Raw genomic sequence first — 21,744 nt, 5'->3', positions numbered from 1 at the left:
TGCCGACAGAGTCAGGTTCAAGATATAAGACTTGTCGAAATTAATCTTGAAACCCGCCACCTCCTCGTATGCCGAGAGCACCGAGTGGACATGGGGCAGCGACAAGGCCGGATCTCGGATGGACAGCAGGACGTCGTCAGCAAAGAGTGAGATCTTATGCTGTTCGCCCGTAAACGGGAGGCCTACAATCCTCTCGTCTTCACGCACTGCCAGTGCTAAGGGTTCGATACTAAGGGCGAAAAGCAGTGGTGAGAGGGGACACCCCTGACGCGTCCCTCTAGAATGGCGAAAACTCTCAGACCTGTGGCCATTAACCAGTACACGAGAAGAGGGGCTACTGTAATTGGCCTCAATCATTTTTATAAATGCGGGCGAAAATCCAAAAGCCACCAGCGTCCGGTGCAAAAACCCCCAGTCGACGCGGTCGAAGGCCTTCTCCGCGTCAAGCCCCACCAGCACCGCAGGAATATGAAAGCGTTCCGCCTTTTCTATGAGATGAACGACACGGCGGAGGTTATCATGCGTTTGCCTGGCCTTAATGAACCCGGACTGATCGGGATGGATCAACGCAGGCATCAGGTCCTGTAATCTACCCGCTAGTATAGAAGAGTAGAGTTTGGCATCCAAGTTGAGGAGCGCAATAGGGCGATAGGACGCACAGGAGGTGAGGTCTTTCCCCTGTTTAGGTATAATGGTGATCAACGCTTCAGCCATAGAGTCTGAGGTCCTGCCATCCGCCGCCATGGCATTGAAGAGAGAGACTAGGTAGTCGCAAATGTTAGATGCGAACGTTTTATAGAAAAGGGCCGTATAGCCGTCAGGCCCGGGAGCCTTATGCAGCTTCAGGGCTTTAATAGCAGCCAGGACCTCCTCTCGGGAGATGGGGGCGGACAGCAGGGCATTCCATTCAGCGGAAACTTTCGGGAGAGGTAGGCCGTCCAGGAATCTGGACTGGGCCTCCGGATCTAGAGCATCACTCTGGTAGAGCGCCGCATAGAAGCGTCCAAATATAGCCGCTTTGTCTGCGTCTTTATGTTGGATAGGGCCTGTCCGGTCTCGAATCCCCCCCACATAGTCTTTCTCCCGTTTGTCCCGGAGTTGACGGGCAAGATGGCGCCCAACCTTGTTGCCCTGGGAGTAGGAGGCGCGCCGAAGGCGCAAAAGCGTGAACTCCGCCCTGTTGTTGTAATGGGCCCTCAATTTCCCCCGGACCGCCGTCAAGGGGCGCAATGTCACCCTGGAAGGGTTCGCCTTGTGGGCTCGTTCCAAGGAGCCAAGTTCCTTCTCAAGAGCCTCCCTCTCCTCGCGCCGGAGCCTATTCAAGTTCGCGTTGAGGGCGAGGCACGTGCCCCTCAGCGAGGCCTTGCACGCGTCCCACGTGGTGTACACCGACGTGTCCGTCGGAGGATTGAGGCGAAAAAATTCATCAATAGCCGAGCGCAAGGCCTTACAGGACACCTCATCGCGAGTCAGGGCCGCTGGGAAGTACCATTTACGCCACCCATCTCCCCCAGTGGGCCAGTGTAGTCCCAACACCACGAGGCTATGGTCGGAGAGCGAGAGCGGGAAAATAGTAGCTAGTTGTATGTTCCCCCTGAGAGCCTGGCTAGCCAGTATATAGTCTATGCGGGAGTATGACCCATGCACGTTAGAAAAAAAGGTGTAGTCCCTCGTCTGAGCATGTAGATGACGCCAGCTATCGATCAATCCCAGTTCTCCCACCTTTCGCTTGGATTCATCCGAGAATACACCCGTGTCTGTTCTGCGGGTCCCAGAACTGTCCAACCCCCTGTCCCACACCATATTGAAATCCCCCAGCAAGAGTACGTGACCTTCCGCAAAGTCCCCCAGTGTATCCAAGAGGCCTTGCAAAAAGCCATTCTGGCCCGCATTCGGGGCATACAACACAGCAAACGTACAGAGGCGGCCACGCAGTAATCCTTTCACCATCAGCCAACGGCCATCCTTATCCACACTCACTCCCATAGGTTGAAAGTGCAAGGAAGCACGGAAAAGCAGGGCCACCCCTCTATGCTTCGTGGGCGCAGACGCCCTGTAAATAAGAGGGAACTGTCGGTGGCGAAGCCTCAACTCGTCTTTCCTAGCCAGGTGGGTCTCCTGAAGGGCGACCACATCAAGATGATGATCCACTATATACTTCCAGAGTTTCTGCCGCTTCTGCGGGGAGTTAAGGCCCTTCACATTCCAAGTACCTACGCTGATAGACATAAGGGAGAGTCAGAATCCCACGCCATGTACACCGCAAAACAGACACAGCACTCACACCAGACACGCAAGCGCACCAGGAAAAGTCGCCACAAGGGGAGACAAGGAAGCACAGGCAATCGATGGAAAGAGCCCGGCCCCAACCCTCCCAAGGGGACCGCAAAACCCTCCCTCCATCCACAAGGGGCCCCCACATCATCAAAGCACGCAAGGGCCACAGTGTCCACATCACAGATCATCGCGCCAGGTAGCACCAGAAAAACCCGTCACCCGCAAGCATTCAGAGCACACGGCCACCGTCACATTACCCCAAGTCCCCAACCCCAACCCAAACCACCCTACCGTGACAACCGCACGAAGAGCAAAAACATTCCCACCCACCCGCAACAGTAACCCAAGAAACAAAAGAACAGGGCACAAGGCCCGCAACCTGCAAGGCACAGTCAACAGGTCCAATGGGCCACAGGTCACACGGTCCGCATCAGACTGGAAACGGGGTGGGGGCACCAGATCAGGGGCCCCCAGGGCCAGAGCCCGGGGTGTCTTCTCCAAAAGTACCATAGTACCCCAGGGCCTCAGGAACCAAGGCGCCCCGGCGCCCGATCATCAAAGGAAGGCAGGGATCATGCCGCTCCAGAGGACTGCTGAGAGTCGGTAAGGGTGGCCGAGGCTACCGTCGCCACAGCCGAGCTCCTCTCCTGTAGGCTCAAAGAGTGGTCCGGTCGCAGACGGTCCGGGGAGGCCCCGACTCGGTGCCAGGAAGATGAACGACGCCGCCGTCGTGAAGATGAAGGCTGAGACGCTTGCGATGGTGGATCTTCCTCCAGCCCCAGCAGCTCCCTCGCGGTTTTCAGAGAGCGAATCTGCACCAACCTGTTCTGCCAACGGAAAATGATCCGAAACGGGTGACCCCAGGAGTAGGAGATGCCATGTTCCCTCAGGTAGGCAGTCACCGGCCGGAATTCCCTGCGTTTTTGGAGTGTGGAAGCCGCCAAGTCTTGGAAGAGCTGGGGCCGGTGGCCCCGGAAATCCAGGTCGGGGAGCGTTCTAGCTTTCTGGAGAATGCGTTCTTTAGTCTGAAAGTCGTGCACACATACAAGAATGTCCGGAGGTGGGCCCCCTCTCCTGGGCAGGCCCACCCTATGCACCCTGTCCAGTTTGATCTCCCGGGTGTCTTCGTCGTCCAAAACCTGTAGGAAGAGGGCCTGTACGTAGCCCCTCAAGTCTCCAGCCTCACCGTCCCAGGGGACCGCCCTGATACGAATATTGTTTCTCCTGGAGCGGTTCTCCAGGTCCTCGGCGTATGCTTGCAGGTTTAAGTGCTGGTCCGTAAGGCGAAGAACCTCTTGCTGCAGCTGGTGCACGTCATTGGCAATGCTCAGATCGTGGTCTTCTAATACGGCCACCCGCTCCCCGATGGTATCCACATCTCTCCGGACCTCCCGCAAATCTGAAGCCAACTGAGTGCGGAGCTCGGAGATGTCCTCCTTGATCGAGGCAAAGAGTTCCATCATGAAGGCCTTAGTGGCCGGTGCCTCCTCGTCCGAGGATCTGGCCGAGCTGCTCGCCCCAGGAGAGTGTGGCGGTTGTGAGGCCTTGGAGGTCCCCTCCTTCACTGTCCGACCCTTGCGCGGTTGCTGTGACATCGTGGCAAGGGTATGAGTGCTGGGCCGCTCGGGCAGCAGGCCTCTCGAGGGCGCCCACGACACCAGCGGCAGCCGTCCGGTAGAATGGGTCTCGGCGCCGGAACAGTTCCCCGGGGAGGCACCCCGGGGAAGCCAGGCGGAAGGCTCGCGGGCCCGGAAGACAGTCTATGAGGCAGGGCCAGATCGCACGTAGCCCCGGCCAGCCACAGGCGAGGCTCACAGGTTCGTCACAGCGGGTCCCAGGAACGCCGTCCAGGCGCACGTGGCCAGTTCCCCGCCACGGCGGGTATTCGCGTAGGGCAGGGCTCGGCACACCACAAATATCTCGCAGCCGCAGGAGGAGTGGGCGCCCAGGAAGGGCCGGAGGCCAGAAAGGGCAGGTGGCACCCTTCGGACCGCGAGGTCGCACCAGGCCGATGCCGGAAGGCCGCGCCCCACTTCGGCTCCACTAGTACGCAAGACCGGTGCTCCGTAGGCCTCAAGCTGAAGAGCTCCCGGCGGCGCCGTCCAACCACTCCGGGCCACTTCGATGGCACCGGACCACTCCGCACGGCTCCAGCAATGTGTGCGGCCACTCCAGTGCGGACAGATGCCCCGCAGGCGGTGCTATACAAGGCTTAGCAGATCGGGCGCCGGAGCGACTCGAAAGCACGTCTTACTCCGACGCCATCTTGGCCACGCCCCCCGGTAACAGAAATTTTCAACTCGATGTTTATTTCTGGCAATTTTCCGTCCATGTGGAAGGATACGTCTATCCTTCCGCTGTTAAAAAAAACCCATGCTAGACGTCACTGACCCTAATAACTTTCTTCCCATAGCCCGATTACCGTTGCCTGCGAAAATAGTTGACAAACTCATGAATGTCCAACTCATCCAATTAATTTGTGAAAACAACCTGCTGGATCACTCACAGTTTGGCTTCCGCCGAGAACATAGCACCGAAACGGCACTCATTAAAGCCACAGAGGAGATCAGGGCGGTGATGGATCAGGGAGGTACGGCTGCCCTTATACTCCTTGATCTGTCAGCCGCCTTTGATACCGTCGATCACTCTCTCATGAATCAGTGGCTCGAGAGTTTAGGGGTCAGGGGCACTGCACTGGCCCTTTTGTCCTCCTTTCTCAAGGATAGGAGGTTAACAGTTTTGGTCGACAAGTATCACTCTGAGCCTTATACCCTTCCATGCGGTGTGCCACAGGGCTCTTCCCTGAGCCCGTCGTTATTTAATGTTTATGTATCAGAACTGGCCCCGCTGATCTGGAATTTGGGTTTCAATCTTACATCTTACGCTGACGACACCCAGATTGTGGTGGCGGTGTACAAAAATCAGACTTCCCCTACCCAGCAATTTCAAAATTGTATGTGCCCCATTAATCAATGGATGAACACACACTGTCTTAAACTTAACTCTGATAAAAGAGAGATTCTGATCTTTGGCAACATGCAACCAAGCTGGGGTAATCTGTGGTGGCCAGTAGAGATGGGAGAGCCACCAAAACCTGCGGTGAAGGCCAAGAACCTGGAAGTGTGGCTCGACAATAAACTCTCACTCACTCACTCAACACACAAACGCAATCGTCTCTTCCGCCCACTTCCTTATTAAGTAAGTGAGGAAGATTCTTCCCTATATTCCCGCAGATACCAGGAAAACCGTAGTTACATCCTTAATTCTATCTAAATTGGATTATTGTAACGGACTATTGGTAAACGTGCAGAAGCAGTGCCTGCAAAAGATTCAGAGCGTACAGAATTCAGCTGTGAAGTTACTATCTAATATCCCTAGGCATAAATCTGTTTCCAAAGAAATTAATAGACTGCATTGGCTCCCGGTTCCACAGAGGATTAAATTCAAGGTGCTGTCCCTGGCCTACAAAGCACTAAACCATACAGGTCCTATTTTCCTGCAAAACCTCTTCGTCTGGCATGAAATGACTAGACATCTTCGCTCTTCAGAAGCCAAATTCATGAAAGTGCCAAAAATTCGAACTTCACGCTGGGGTGGCCGCAGTTTTCACTTTGGCACCATTAAACTTTGGAACTCTTTTCAGACTGAGCTCAGAAGCGCAAGCTCTCTTGCCTCCTTCAGAAAAGGTCTGAAAACCTGGCTGTTCCAGAACTAGCTGCCAGAACAGATTCTCTTCCGTCCTCAGCGCCAAGACACCTCCGGGTATACATGTACTTTATAAATCACAGTAGCATTAACATTAACATACCGGCCTATTGGGTCCCAAGGGTGCTCGGCGCTAAAGGTGCTGCGGCACCATGGGCACTTTTGACTATTTCCTAAGAGTCAGAGTGGACTCTTGAGTTAGGCCCACTAGTGAGAATTCACTGGATGTAGTCACTAGTGAATTGGGAATAACTCCAACCATATAACAAGGAAGAGGGTGGAATAGGGATTTGCCAGATAAACACTCACATCTCTGATTTCCATCTGTCCAACTAATTTTTTTTTAAACTGGTAAGAATGTGACAGAGCCAGATAACTAAGAGAAGTACAAACATGTTTCTTCTGTGAAACAAGAGCACCAGCTTGCTGACAGGGTGGTACAGTTAGTGCTTCTGGAGGTAATGAACTCCAGAGCCCATTCAAACTCTATGACCAGTGCTGCACAGATTTATGTTTTCAGGTATAGGTACCTGGCATACTTGGTATGTAGTGTGGAGTGGTGTGGCTCACTGGTTAGAGGCGGCATACCCGGAAGCAGAGGTCGGCCCGGGACCAGGGTTCGATTCCCGACGCGGCAGGGTCTTGGGCCATCGATAATTCTCGCCTCGGTGCCTACTCTAACCATGGGTCCCACTCAGCAACTCTGGGCAATAGCTTGCTTAATCTCTACTAACGGCCCCATCAGCGCCGGGGATGCTTGTCTTCACCTTGGAGATGCCCAGGAGGGACCATCTCACAGGGAAAGCCAGGATGGGTTCCCCAGCGGTATACAGCGCCGGGACGCCCCTTTGCTGGGGCAGCTGTGCGCTTTACAAGTATACGACATTTAACATTTTCCAGATCGTACTAGTCCTAACTATAAGTTACTGCCACAAAGACAAACATTTACAACGCACCCACTACGATGACAGCCACTACACACTTACTTCAGTAACTATATCTTGCCCCCTCGCCATGCACAGGCTTGTCATCAATGATGTATTTTCACATGTCATTATCAATGATGTTATAGAACATGTCCTGAGTGATGTAATATGTGAGGTAATTAGCACTGCATGGCAAGCGCGTGAGCTATAGCTACCATAGGGCACGAGTTCTAGTTACTTGAGATAACTATAACTGGTCAATTTTAGTGTTTTTTTTAAGTTAAAATGTTATGATGTCATTGAGATGTTCACCTAACTGTAACATTACTTTAACCTTTGGCTTTTTAATTCTATTTCTAGGGGATTTTTTACATAATGTAAATATACCCACACCACCTTCGGCACTCACAGCGTGTGGTTGGTCTTGCAGGTCTTGCCCAAACTCAGGCAGACTTACAGACTTTGTCAAAGAGTCACAACACCAAAATATCAAAAGGGAAACCTACTGGGTTTCTCAAGGGGTGAGCATATCAATATATGTAAAGCAAATCTATCACCTTTAATCTTTCTCCAAAAAACACCAATATTGTTAAACTAATGTATATTTCAGTAATTCACACAATGCAAAGCTTATTAATATTGATTGTTATACAAATCTTTAACACAGTTTTACTAAAAAAGCATGTCTGTGAGTCTTTCCTTTAACATAGTTTTCATTATTGCAGGTTGTGGGTGAAAAAGTTTAAAATAAATAGTCAGAGGCATATTGTTTTCTTGATTTTTAGAAAAATAAAACCAACATGTCTCTGAGTATTTCATATAACATTTTGAGCACATAAAATGCAATCATAAAAACAAACACAAGAGGGCCTTGCACTCCGGCTAAAGAGCATAGAGCTCCAGCTTGGAGGGCTTTTAAAAAATATGGTAAGTTCTCCTCAGTCATGGATTTAGTTAAATGCAAAAGCCTTTTAAATGTATTTCCTCTCACTCTCTCATTCTGTAAGCAACAGAGTCTGGTAATTTGGAGCATGTGTTGAATCACACCCATTTCTTCTTTGAGGGGATACAGCTTAATAGCGTGGGCTGCACTGATGGGTGCAAACTGATCTCTGGAGCAACTACAAGGCTGATTTGCACATGGCATGTAGTTAATTCCTTCCTGCTGCCATCTCACTAGTTATTTTGGAAACATTGGTGGGACAGGAGCAAACTGGAGACCTGAAAACCAGCTCTGAAGCCTGCATGACACAGATATATCCCATATGGTGTAGTACCTTACTCAGAGGTAGACATATCCACCTAGGCCCCACATACTGAAAAATGTAACAAAAACTCTTTGAGGTAGAAACACGTTGACATAAAACAGGGAGCCCTAATAAAAAAATGCCATGCCACGGAGGCTGATTTTGCGCATCTCACCTGGTCATGCCCACTTATAGGTAACTACTGGACCACTATATTCTCCCTAGTCTCTACCATGATACGCATTACGTTTGCACCCGCCCCCTTGATGCCACTCCTGGAATACACTCAGGACGTCATTGTGAAATGAAATTAAATAAATATGAAATACCAGCATTTGTAAAGTGGACAGCTACCTCCGGAGCGGTGTTCCCAGAGTCACATGGTGCTGGGCTAACCTGCCGCCAGGGATCGGACCGTGGAACCCCGTGGTCTGGAGTCAGGCACTCTGGTCGCTGCGCCACACCTCTTCCTCGTGAGTGTCCGCATGTTTACCTCCATTTTGTTCCTATACGAAAAAAAAATGAAATTTACTAAATAAAGCTTGATTAAAAAAAAATAATAATAAAGGATCTCGTGAGTCTTGTCCACTTTACAGGGTAAGATCTTGTGATGAAAACTAGTGGTTGCAGATGAATATTGAAAGGGATAGAGGACAAGGAAGACCAGGGTACCCCACCGTAAGTACCAGTCTAGATCGTGAACGGGGACGGGCCACACACTGGCTCTGTTCAGACAGGAAGGAGGGAAAAGCATGATTGGGCCAATCCCTGCAGGTCAGATGCTGCAAAACGGTGGATCAAGAAGTTGTGATGCACCATATTAAAGTCAGCAGAAAGGTCTAATAACAAAGGGCCATCCTTGAGTAGCCTAACACAGTTGTCAATGAGATTCCTATTGTGATACTGGATGGAAGTTCAGCTGCACAAAACCCAACATGTCATATGGTGCTGCGACAGCCATTGTGCTAGTTACCGTTCCACGATCTTGGAATGGTGGGCGGTAGAGAAATGGGTCTGTAATTTGACTGAGTGTTGATGTCCAGGCTAGGCTACTTAAGCAGGGCCATAATAACACCTTACTTCTACTGTTGAGCAATGACCTCTGCAAGAGAAAGAAGAATTCATCAGGATGGGCAGTACCAGGTAGGACCATGGAAGGAACCAAACCCTGAAGTACAGACACCCAAAGGTCGTCCGGGGAGCTCAATTTGACCAAAGACAGCAGAGTTTGGACCTCAGGTCCCTCAGACTCTGGAGTACATCTCAGTTCAGCCCCCACCATGTCCCTCTCCTCATCCGCCACTGTACTGTAAAGTGAACAGAGGGACGATTACTATAAAACCACAGATCGCTGTATTCGAGGCAGGCCTGTGATTGTACAATGGTCAATCAGTCTTTTGCTGGTGTCTTGTTTACATGTTGGAGATGGAGGGTGCTCTCCGAAGAGTGGAATAGCAGGTTGGCGGTCCGCGCCTGCCCTACACAGTCATTGGCTAGGTGGGCCATTAGCTCACCACTGGTTCTGGGTTCATGGGCTAGCCAGGAAGAATTGCTGACTGTGGCATTTACATTTAAATCAAAACATACTGAGTTTGGCTTCATTTCCCAAAAATCCAAAAAGAGAAATCAAGGTTGCCCATTATAAATATTGGCTAGCACACACTTCACAACCAGCACCCCATGCAGGACTGAAATGGTATCTAAACTTCACATTTGGCAGACTTATGGGGCTTATTTAGATCTCGACGGATGGAATACTCCATCACTAACATGACAGACTTCCTTTCTGCCATATTACAAACTTCATAGGATATAATGGGATTGTAATACAGCGGATGATGGAGTATTACCCTGCACCAGGATTTAAATTAGGCCCTTAGTTTTGACCATGATGTCTTGTACAATGAATATAAAAAGGACTGAGACCTTATTTCAATAGAGTCAGAGCCATGTTAGATTTTCAGGATTAAAACTGAGTATGCAACTTAGTGATAGTTTTGATGCAGGCAATGTAAAAGATACTATGTTGGAGACATGGCTATAGCCTATAAACCACAAGGTTCAGACTGCTCAGGGACCCAGGAGGCAGCCCCATTCATCTGTATCACTCGGGATCCTTCAAAGCGCTACAAAATGCAAAAGCTTGTCCCGCTACAGGGGACGCGCACAGGCAGAGCCTGGGCCAAAGGTGGGAATGTCCTATGCCCGTCAGCAACAGAAGGAGGCAGGGCAGGGCCACCCGTATGGTCCTGTGGCTGGGTCCCCAGATCCATATGGGGTAAGACTATTAGAACCCAACGTCCCAATCCCTGTTAATTCTGCTTAGTGGATCCATTAACTGCCTTGTTGCTAATAGCTGATGAAGAATTGCGCGCACAAGGCTGTCATTGGTTGGTCGTTCTTGCCACAGAGGCTGATAGGATCTGCTGAAGTTGGTCACTCTGGAACACTTTCCCTCTGGTACTGCAACTGGGGTCCAGCGGTGTATGACAGGCCCATCTTTACTATATGTTGTCGCTTTTATGAGCACCGTTGTTTATTTGGCTCTGCATTATCGACAGGGGAGGTTCTTTTGTCGGGTGTTGCTTATTGACTCAATCGCGTACTGTGTAATGATTTCTGCTCTAGTATTACTCCTTCCATGAAGAGGTTTCCATTTTGGCCCCTGATGTAGATGTTATCTATATTTTCCCTCCTAGGGGAATTTTATCAACGGCCAGCGATAATTATCACTGGCCGTGCTTAGTGATAAATTTCTTATTGTAGGCTATCTCTGGAATTTATCTCCCTGGTAGCGCGTTATTAACAACGCGTTTCTCCAGGGCGATAAAAATTCCAGAGATAGCGAGGTTATCGCCGTTTTGCAGGGAATATCGCTGGTTTTCCAGCGATGTTCCCTGCAAAACGGTGATAACCTTGCTGATAGAACCCTGTGGTCGTATCAGCATAATCCACCCCCTATGTCAAACATAGGTAAGTCAGGATTTTAGCAGACGTTAGATTTTGGCGAAAACGGGCGATATTTGCAAGGTAGTCCATCTGGGGTACGCCCAGTGACGCCCACTTTGCATCTCATTAGAGATGCTAACATGTGATTATGCATGTTTGCACCCTCTTGTAAATAGGGCGATAGTTTTATCTCTGCTTTTTTGTTTTTTTAAGCCAAAAAAGCAGAGATAAAGCCCTTGTAAATATGCCCCTAAATTGTATTAGTAAGTTAGTGTGTTTGGACTTATACACTCAGGTGCAGCCTAGAGATTGCATTTTTTACCCTGTGCTAGTACTAGTTATGTTTTCTTAAACCCACGTGGGTCTTCTCGAGTTGTAAGTCTGGGCAGATGGAAGGCAGCAGACACCTCACTGGGCAAGAGAAACAAAAGCTGTAAACTCATGCCAGCTGCTGTCTCTACTAAGTCTCAATCTTCTCCAACTTTTGCTGATATCAGTACTTAAACTAAGGAGGTGGAGTCCCTCATGGGGGAATATCAGGGTTGAACTCGCCCAAAAAAGTGTGATAAAGTATCGCCCATATTCTCTAAAAAGAAGTCGTCTTAGGGCCTAATTACAAGTTTTGCGATCCATCGGACCTCCAAACTCGCGGTGGCGAGGTGGGAACCACTGCACTGGCAGTCCAACCGCTGCATTACGAGTGAGGCAGCCCTACTGCCACAGGACCGCTGCAACCGGCGGGGATCCACGATCCCTCGGCTTTGGCACAGCGGTCTGGGCAGCAATATGGTGGCAGTGCCGCTGCGGCACCACCTAGCACATTATGAGTTTCCAGACCTTCGCCCTTTTCATGGAGGTGAGACCACCATTAGAATGTGGTAGCCAGGAAAGTAAGGGGGCCCTATAGGGCCCCCTGGTGCCCCTGAGCATGGGGGTGCATGCAGGGGGGCACATACTGTGCATGGCGCTGGTGTGGTGGCCCGCTCCAAGACCGAGAAAAATTCATTATCAGGCCCTAAATCTCTGGCAGCCAATTCTATCCAGCAAGCTGAGGGGTTACGCAAGGGTATGTCTACCACTTCCTCTTTATCTATTGATCACATTGTTACACCGATCCGTGACAGAGGGCCATTGAATAATCTACCAGAATGTTCTAAGACCTTTGCTATTCTTGTCACACCTGGCTCCTTGCCAAGAGAGGAGCCAGTGAGAGAGACCCCAGACACCCTCTTAAGTAACTTGCCTATCACATCCAGTGATGAGACACCAGCAGGCAGAAGTTCAGCCAATTCACCTCTAACACCTATGACTGGTCACATCAGAATGAGGGCCGCGTGGGACCTGAAGGGACCTTGGTCCTACTGAGACAATTACAAGTCGAGACCGCTTCACTAAAGGTACAAGTGTCTTCCCTCACAGCTGAGGCTGGGCCTTTAAAAACCCTAATACATTCATCTCCATGCAAAGCTCCTTCGAGCGATGACCCCCCCTCTTTTATGGCCCTGATGGCAGCAGAGGTAATAGTATGGTGAGAACATATGCACAAGGGTCTGCACACTATCTGTCTCATACTCGTCCCGAGATCCCCCATGCATGGTCTTCACCATTGATTTGTCCCATGGCCCTGCCGCTGTGGCTCCTCATAAACCTAAAGACGAACTGAACACCAGTGCCTCATTCCCTAGGATTTCTCTGATAGGGAAGAAAGGAACTTCGCAACATGACATCTCAGGAACCGTCTATATGGCAAGGGTTCCGAATCGTCTTTAGGAACACGCGAGGATGAGGATTCTCCGAATAACAAAAGCATACATTACATAAGGACAGTGCGGCACTGTTACTCCATCATACGTTCTGGTACCTTACAAGCCAGACACCTCCATGACACCTCATCCACAACATCCACAACTTATGATTCTATTAAGATAACACGTAAATCTGAATCTTTTTGGATGGATTGATAGGTTTGGAGTTGCGTTAAGATCTCCCCTCTGGTGCCCTGATCCAGTTTCAGCTAAATTTGTCTCAGGGTATCAATCCTCAGCAGATGATCAACTTTGATCAACCCTTGGACACTTCTATGGTAGACTGACTGGAAACTATCTTACATATCCCCTGTCGGGGATTGGGATATCCAATGCAAAGTGAGCCAGTCTCCCCAGATTGTAACATAATGAGGGGAGATCAAAAGGTCTTAGATAAGAACCCTCCCCTAGACATCTGTGATAAGCATTTCAATGTAGTTCATTTGTTATCTTGGAATGTGGCTGGGATTAGACCACAGTTGAAGGACCCATTGTCGGGATCATTTATTGATCAATCTGATATTTGCCTCTTACAGGAGTCCTGAAGTGTTGAGTCTGCCCACAGAACTGCTTTTGTAAATTTTTTCAGACCCGCACTTTGTAATGGAAAGGGATGCCCGTCGGGTGGTCTCTCAATTTGTGCCCGCATATCGCTGATGGCATATCTTTGCTCTCTAGATATTCTATCTGACAACATCCTAGGCCTAAAGGTCACAGGGGTTGATTTACCTTCATATTACATTTATAATGTTTATAAGAGAGGGACGGAGTGGAGAATCACAGACGGTACACCAACTTGAACTCATAGGAATTCCTACATGACATATGATTGCCTAATTATTGCAGGGGGTTTCAATATGACGTATGAACCCCTTGACAATAGTAGCTTTGCCCTCTTTGAAGCTGAAGACGAGGCATTCCGTCGATTGATGTCGCCCCAGTAAAGCGTTGGACAGATGTGGCTTATCAGCTCCAGTCTTTCTTAGTTATATTCAGGCTAAGGGTTTGTAATGGCCGTACCCCATCAGATCGTAAAGCTAGTCATACCTTCAACCGCCTCGGGTGTTCTAGCTGGATAGATTACATAATGATAGCCCTTATCTATCGCATTGAGTATATCAGAGCTCCGCATACTAGGCAATAACTCCGATAATTCGGGTGACATAGCGGACCCCTGATGAGCCCACTTTTAAGGCCTTTTGTGAGGTTTTTGTTCCATGGTCTTTTGTTTGAGTATTGTAGTAGCCTTCTGACAATTGATGTAGTATGATTGTTTTACATATTTATACTGCAATGAGTTGAGATTTGTATTATAATGTTTTTGGCATATTTATTATCTTGTATTTTTGTATGTTGTACTTTTATGTTACAGTAAACCGAAATAAAGTTGATTGATGATGATGATGATGATAGCTTTTACTTTATGGCGTGCTATATTAGATATGAAGGTAGTAATTAGATCTCATAGTGATTGCTCTCCTAGTAATCTTTTACAGCCAGCTCAGACCCCTGTTCTTCCTGCTACCGATCTGCTACCTTCCAATAACAGGAGAAGAATAAAATGGGAAAAAAAAATCTTCCCATCTTGTCCTAAGGAGCACAGTGAACAGGGCCCTGCTGGAATCCACCGCAGAACTCAAACATCTTCATTCTACTGAAAACAGATTGTCGGCTATGCCATGGACACACGGCTCGTTATTTAGTCAATTGGGGGTGTGCTTTACATCGTGCCATACTGATCCAACAGCACAATTTAATCCAGACATACCTTGTTTAATAAAGATTCCAGTAGGACCAGATTAGAGCTACGAAAGGCACTTGGACAAGGGGATGTCGATACCATTAGAGCTTGTAGGGTAAACGATAAACAAATTCAACATAAAGCCCATGATGAATGGAGTGCCCTGTTTTGGGAAGAAGTCTATGAGGCTGCAACACGAAAAGATATTAGGCAATTTTGGTACCTGGTAACTAATAAAAGGCAAAACTCAGCATCCCTCCTAGAAGGACTCAATTCAACCAGAAACCAACCTAGCATAAGCATTTTTCAAGCTTTGTATGGTCTTACCGCAGCTGAGATGAGTCGTGATGAAACCGTGCTGACCTCTTCTGTATATTTTGCTTCCTCCCTGATAACTATAGAGATCAATGTGTCAGTGATGCCAATTGAGCCCATATCACCTGGAAAGCCCACTGGACTTGATGGATCCTGTATCACTTAGATTATTGGATAGAAGATCATGGAGCCTGGTCCTATCTCCCAGCAGGGTTCAGAAGACGCATAAGCACTGTAGACCAGGACTTCAGGTTCATGACCTTCTACTGCAGAGCTTTCCCAACTTTTCATGATGGTGACACACTTTTTCAGACATGCATCATTTCGGACACAGTAATTCAGTTTTACTAGCAAATCTAATGTTAAACTAACCGCATATAAGAGATACGGACAAAACATAAAATTTATGTCATATAAATTGTAATAATGTATATATTCATATATGATTTGTAAGATAATAACATATACATTTCCAAGACTGTTCTCATTTTTGAGTAGTAAGCAACAGCAGTTGTACAGAGTTCCCCAGAATAAGCCAACTAAATGACTAAATCTAACCTCTCTCTCATTGAGTTTGACAAGAAAAGTGAATGTTGTGAACCCTTTGCGGAATTAAGGATACCTCACACAAGTCAACGGTTGGACGACTTTTGTCATCCCACCCGATGATCGTCCAGCGTCATCATTGGTTTCCTGCTCCTACGACAGGCTGGCGGTGCAATGCCCGTCGGGCAGCACAGGGTGCTGCACTTTGGCGGAGTTCTTTTATTCCTTTGCCAATGGGTGTGTGAGTGTGAGGGGCCTAAAAAAGTGCAATAGTGAGCGTGAGTGGAGTTTAAAAAAAGTCAGTAGAGTCCATTAGGCGAAGTTTTAATAGCATGGCTCACTGCTTTATTAAAAGGAAAATTAAGGGGTATTGAGGCGTGACGGATAAGGTAATCAAGCCTCATTCAACCCTTAGTGGAAGTGTGGTCGACATGTTTCTTGCCTCTAAGGCAATTCATCAGGACCAAAGTGCTCATATAATTGCTGCCGATCCCTCAGTGATTGGAGGAATCGAGTATACGACCTGGATTATGTCGTAGGATCAACCCTTCATTGAGGCCCTCCCTGGAACTAGGAAAGGAGACAAAAGAAGGGTACAGTCAATAGTATGTCTGTTTCCCGAGGACATCATTACATGCATAAATGACATGCTAGTGATGTATTACGGGAGGGAGAGGGGGATTCACAGACCCCGTCAAGAGGTGGCACTCGTGTGAGAGAGGGTTTGAGGGTGAAGTAAGAACGAGGTGAGACCGCGTCCTGCTTGTGATATATGTGCTCCGTAATTGGCATGCATAATAGTCTTTGCAAATATAGCATACCATACCATGCTGTATGTCGTGTATGTATCACACAGGCATCAGTGAGTGTGCGCATTCACACACAGAAGAACAATTAGAAAAAAATTTAGAAACAAAAAAGAACCATTGTAACACTCTTAGTACTGGAACACGGCAAGTAGTGACTAGCACCAGTGTGGTAAACGTCTTTAGTATGATTAACCAGGCAAAACGGGGAGGTAGTAAAACAGGGGAAATCTTACCCGCAGTCCCCGGTAGGAGATCCCACAGACTGACCTGGTGGGGCCAGAACTATATGTAAAACACCTAAAACGAGTAAAATTCACCGCATGATCAGGGGGTTATTTAGCGGCGAGGCTTACCGTTTGGTGTAGTGCCGCTTGAAGTACAACCACGGCGATCGTTAAGAAACGCTCGCGGAGGTCCTCGCGTTGGATCAGTGCACCTTACCTTGTTAGTTAATGGCAGCAGGCATCTAGTCACCTACCCCACCCACGTCGGTTTGATCACAGGACAGCCGGTGTAACCGTGAAGTTCAACCGCCTCATAAGAAAGCGAGTTGCGCGGGCGCCGTGGTAGGCGTGTCCGATGCGTGTTGCTGGGCAACGCGACGCGGGTGTGGAAAGCGAGGATTACCCCGCCTGGCTGAGAAGGTGGATGTGGGCGCCATCTTGGAACGGGAAAAGTTGTTTACTCGATGGCGTTAATGATTACTGTGATAAGGACAATCTGGTCCGAGAATTGAACTATCTGGCTAACATTGTCCAAGGCACCGCATCATTGAGGCCGAGTTCATCAGTGTGCAGACGATGAACCCATCTTTGCTCCAATCTGAAGAGGGCTTGTTGGCTTATTGCGGAGTGACACTCAAGGACAGTCCATCGCATATTCTCCGTAGAGTGGTTGTGTTCTCGGCAGTGGTCATATAGTCTTGTGTGTGTCTTTAGGCAACGAATGTTACTATTGTGCTCCATGATGCGCTGTTTCACAGGGCGCATCGTCATCCCAATATAGAGCATCTTACATGGGCAAATGAGAACATAGATACACCTTGAGCTATTGCAATTAGTATGTTTATTGATGGTCCAGGTGAAGTCCCTTGGTAATTCAATGGTTTTACCCTGGATGGTTTGGGGGCACACCGCACAGGAGCCACAGCGGTAGTGTCCAGTGACCGGTGGGAGGTCCCATAAGGTCTTGACCGGTTGAGTGCTCGATTTTTTAGGACGGGTGTGAATCAGAGTGTCTTTGAGGTTCGCTGTTCTTTTGAATGCAAAGCGTGGGCGTGATAGTTCCATACCTGCGGTATTAAGGATCCCCAGTGTGAGTTCACAGTCTTTTTTATAAACGTTGAATGCTTGGTGTAGGATGTTACACATGTAATTGTGTCATCTTGCTCTTTGGGATGAACTTCAAGTAATGACTCTCTGTTATTATTTAAGGCTCTTTTGAATGATGTCTTCAAAAGTCGTGTAGGGTATCCCCTATCCTGGAGCTTGTGTTGCAGAATCTTGGCTTCTTGTTTATAGTTTTGGACAGAACTGCAGTTTCTCCGCAAGCGGAGGAATTGCCCGAAGAGCAAGTTATCCCTCAGGGCTCTCGTGTGATGGCTGTTATAAAGGAGTAAACTGTTTCTGTCAGTCTCCTTTTTGAAGAGGGTGGTACTGATCGTTGTCGGATCTAAGCGGATGGTTAGATCTAAGAAGGGTATCGATGTTTCAGAGATTGTGCCCGTGAACTTTAAGAATGGGTCTTGCTGGTTGATCCAAATGCAAAAGGCCTCGCAACTGGGTCGGTCACCCTTCCAGAAAATCAAAATGTCATCGATATATCGACGCCAGAGGGTGAGATTCTCTCGAAATGGGTTGTGTTCTGGAGGGTAGATGTGGTTCTTTTCAAACGAGGCCATGTAAATACATGCCAGGCTCGGTGCGAATGTCGAACCCATCGATGTTCCGCGGACCTGATGATACAGATGGGATTCGTATCTAAATAAATTCTCAGTGAGGGCAATGTGGGCTAGCTCCATGATGAAGGCTATTGGGGTAGGGGACATCCATTCTTCTTGTCGCATCAGTGAGTCGACCGCTTCTAATGTGGCTTGTTGTGGAATATTAGTGTACAACGCCTCTACGTCTAGGGTTAGGAGTAGGTCGATGTCTTCTCTTCCATCAATGCCAGCAATCAGACGAAGGACGTCTCTGGTATCTTGTAAATAAGATGGGATTTGTTTCACCAAAGGTTGAAAGAAGGCGTCACAGAATTGGGACAGAGGCTCCAACACCGATCCGATGCCGGAGACAATGGGTCTCCCCGGGACTGGAGTGGTACCCTTGTGTATTTTGGGGAGGGTATAAAAATAAGGTGTGACAGGGTCCAATGTCGCGCGATACAAATTTTCATTCATTCAAGATGAGCAAAAATTAAAAAAAAAATGAAAAAAACAACAACACTTACCATTTTAATGAGATGTATGGGGTTGATAGAATGAACACAGCTCCTCAAAATATGGTGGAGTATTAGATAAAGACACTCACATTTCGTCATCCAGCCTTTTCAAGCATCCACATTTCAGTGTCTTTAAGTTTGTCATCATTGGAAAGGATACTTCCCAAATGTATGTAGTAGAAAACTGCAAAAGCATTTTAATGGTTTTTTACCTGTTTGGATGCATTTTTGAAACACAAATCCAAAAGATGTCTAAATCATCGTCTTCATGCATCATTAACAGACTTCGATAATTTTTTATTTCAGCTAATTCTTCTTCTTCATTAAGTGAAAAAGTTACCAGTTGCAGTTGAAAGAAATGGATTTCTGATCCAATCATAGTCTTGGATTTCAACATTTGGGAAGTTATGATGAACTTTCTCTCGGAGCAATGTTAAATGGTTAACAATCAGCAGGCTGACTTCAGATTTCAGCTCACACTCAGCGGTTTTTGAAAACATTTTGAAACTGCCTTCTTTCACTCTCCTTTTCCAAATTGCTATTTTGTCTCTCATAGCACACATTTTATCTACCACTGTTAAGATATGTTCTTCTTTTCCTTGCATACTGGTGTTAATTTTATTCAAATGTTCTAATAAGTTTGCAAGATATGCCAATTTGGGTACCAAAGTTTGTTTTGAATTAGATCGCAAAATTTGTGTTGCTGATTTTCCTCAAAAAGTTTAAGCATCATTTCCCGCAATTCATATACACGACAAAGCATGCAACCTCTTGAGAGCCAACGAATGTCTGTGTGCAGTAGAAGCTTTTTAAACTTGGGCCCCATTTGTTCACAAATATGAGCAAATAATATTGATTTAAGAGGTCTGCTTTTAATGTAATTGACAATTTGAACCACTTTGTCCATAACTTTTTAAAATTCATTTCCAATGGTTTGCACAACTAGTGCTTCACGATGTAAAAAGCAATGAGCAATTATAATATTTTCATTTTTTTTCTTTGCTAAAGCTATAAAACCTTTTGTTGAGCCAACCATTGTGGGTGCACCATCCATGCATTATCCTACATAATTTTACCATTGCAAAATATTTTCCTTCATGAAGCAATATAAAGTTTTAAATATATCCTCACCTCTAGTTCTCCTTAGAAGTTCTAGGCAACACAATAATTGCTGAAAATCAGTGTGAATGAAACATATAAAAACCAATAATTGAGCTAACCTACTGACATCAGTTGATTTGTCTATTTCAAATGGAAAGATTATATTATTGTCTTGAAAAATATCCTTCATTTGTAGCTTAATGTTATCAGACATGTCTTGATTATGTCTTCCAATTGTGTTACCTGCCAAATGCATTTTATTCATCTCTATCTCATATTTTGGCCCAGATATTGTTCGAACAATGGCACAGCAAGATTCCTTTATGGTGATTTCGGCAATAGTGTGTGGTTCCTTGTTTTTGGCAATTACTTGAGCAACCAAATAACTTGCCTTTGGTCTTTCTCTGATGTCTTCATTCTCTTTGTGAAGTGTGCTGACTACTTCGTTATAGATTTTGAAAGCTCAATAAAGTATTCTACTGGTTTTTCTGACAAATGGCTGTGTTTTGAGGTAAAATTTAGTTTTAATTTATTTGTCCCATACTTTCATTTGCAAGTATAGCCCCACAAACTAAACAATGGGGACACAGATTGTTTTCATTACCATAAAATGTGAACCCCAGTTTCGTATAAGCTTTATTGTATAAACAAGGATTTGAGGTTTTTTCCTTTATACTTCTTACGTACTGAGGTAGACTGTTCAGTTGATTCTTGCATACTTTACTCAATAGCTGCTACATTATGTTCACCGCAAACGTCATCTTCACCAGCTTTTTGTTTCTTAATTATAAACGTATCCATGTTCTGTTTTTGTTTGACGTAAATGTCAAGGCTTGGACTGGTCCAAAAATGACTACTTAGAATGAGGTCAAAGAAAGAATGTAGATGGTAGCAGGAGGAGTGGTAGAAATTGGCTGCATTTACTATCAGACAATTGGTGAGTTTTATTTTTTCACTTCATCTTCAATCAGGTGGTGCCCTAGCTGTGGTCTGAAGAGAGCCACTAGGCCTGATAAGCACGGGTGTCAGACATAGTTTTCATTTGTTCATGCCTTTATGATGGCCATTTATCCTTGGCTAGATTTTATGATGGCAATGCACAGCATTTATAGCCAGTGACAAGATGGCCACCGGATCTTCTATTGTGGCTCACTGGGTGTGCTTGTCAGGATGCACCGCAAGAGCATATGGCTGTTCAAGAGGGTCACCCTTCACCCATTGGTCCACCCACAATCTTTTGCTATGTGAGGTAGTTGGAGTGACAACTTCCCAAGCCTACTCCTTTGGTGTTCCAACATGCACATCGCCGCCGGATGGAGACTCCCCACACCGCTGGTGAAGCTGCTGGTGCTGCCGGCCCCCCTGATGGAAGTTTGAATGGGTCTGTGGGGGTAGCAGAAGCGAGCGCTGCAGGAGCCGCTGCCTGGTGATACCCCATGCTACTGACAATGTTGCGTAGGCTGTCACCCCTCCCCCCCCGCCAGAAGCTTGAAGAGGTTTGCTGGGAGCAGCAGCAGTGAGCAATGCAGAAACTGCTGCACTCTTTACTCATCACCACTGCGGATGCTTCAAAGGGTCTGCAGGAGGGCAGCAGTAGCGAGCATCGGATTGCAACACCCCATGCCACTGGCGATGCTGCTGCCAGCCTCCCCCTGCCACTACCTATAGGTAGAATGGGTCTGTGAGGAGGCGGAAGCAGTGAATGCTGCACTGCAGGAGCAGCCGGCTAAAGAGGCTGCAGTCTGTACTCACTGCAGCTTCTGATGCCGGATGCTTCAACGGGTTGGCAGGAGGGTGGTAGCGAGCGGCAAGCAGCAGCGAAGCTCCGATTCCAACCCCAGCTCACTGCCCACCACGGGAGACTCATCCTCTTCCACATGAAGA

The sequence above is a fragment of the Lissotriton vulgaris genome, chromosome 8 (genome assembly GCF_964263255.1).
Source record: "Lissotriton vulgaris chromosome 8, aLisVul1.2, whole genome shotgun sequence".
Classification (NCBI taxonomy): Eukaryota; Metazoa; Chordata; class Amphibia; order Caudata; family Salamandridae; genus Lissotriton; species Lissotriton vulgaris.
Note: the sequence above shows the minus strand (reverse complement) of the source record.